This window comes from Odontomachus brunneus, unplaced genomic scaffold (assembly GCF_010583005.1).
Source record: "Odontomachus brunneus isolate Ranch 3 - 2012 unplaced genomic scaffold, Obru_v1 Obru_scaffold_490, whole genome shotgun sequence".
In the NCBI taxonomy this organism is placed as follows: Eukaryota; Metazoa; Arthropoda; class Insecta; order Hymenoptera; family Formicidae; genus Odontomachus; species Odontomachus brunneus.
The window spans coordinates 860-1,624 of record NW_022639940.1 but is presented as its reverse complement, the minus strand read 5'-3'; positions in this window follow the sequence as shown (position 1 = coordinate 1,624).

Here is a 765-nt window from a genome sequence, read left to right as displayed (position 1 = left end):
ATTGGTGCCTTCTTCTGAATGCTTAACTTGTTCTTTTGACACAGTTCACATTTTCTTATATATTGTGCCACGTCTTTTGTTATCCCTTTCCAGTTATGTTTTAGACGTAGTCTATTTAATGTGCGTTGTACTCCTTGGTGTCCTCCTAATGGAGCGTTATGGTATTCATATAGAATTTGATTCTTCTCTTCTTTGGTATAATTTTGCATACCGTGCATGTCTGTATCTTCTCCCTCTTCTTCCTCTTTTTCTTCTTCTTCTTCTTCTTCTTCTTCTTCTTCCGTTTTAGTCGTTTTAAACGGAACACTCGTTTGTATTATTGATACAGGGGGGTATCTGCTTAGTGCATCTGCGTTAACATTTGTTTTCCCTGATTTGTGGACTATTTCGTAATTGTATTCTTCCAATTTCAATCTCCATCTTATTAATCTTGTAACGAGGCGTTTCCCACCTCGTTCCTAATTTAAGTACACCTAATCATATCCTAATTCTAGTTTGTTTCGTTCCAATATATTTAAATAATCTCACGTCCTAGTCTGTTTTTGTTATTCTCGACCGTTGTCGAATGTCAAAATATATGTATGTTTCGTTCTCCCCGCTGTACTTAATTTCGCTGCCCGACACCCGTTAGACTACTAGCACGCCGGGAGCCCAATAGTCCTCCCGGCTGCCGCTACGCGGCGCGAACGCGAGGTTGAGGCAGCAACTCGCAGTTAAATTTCCGCGGCCGCCGCTATAAAAGGGGGGCTCGCGGAACCATCGACA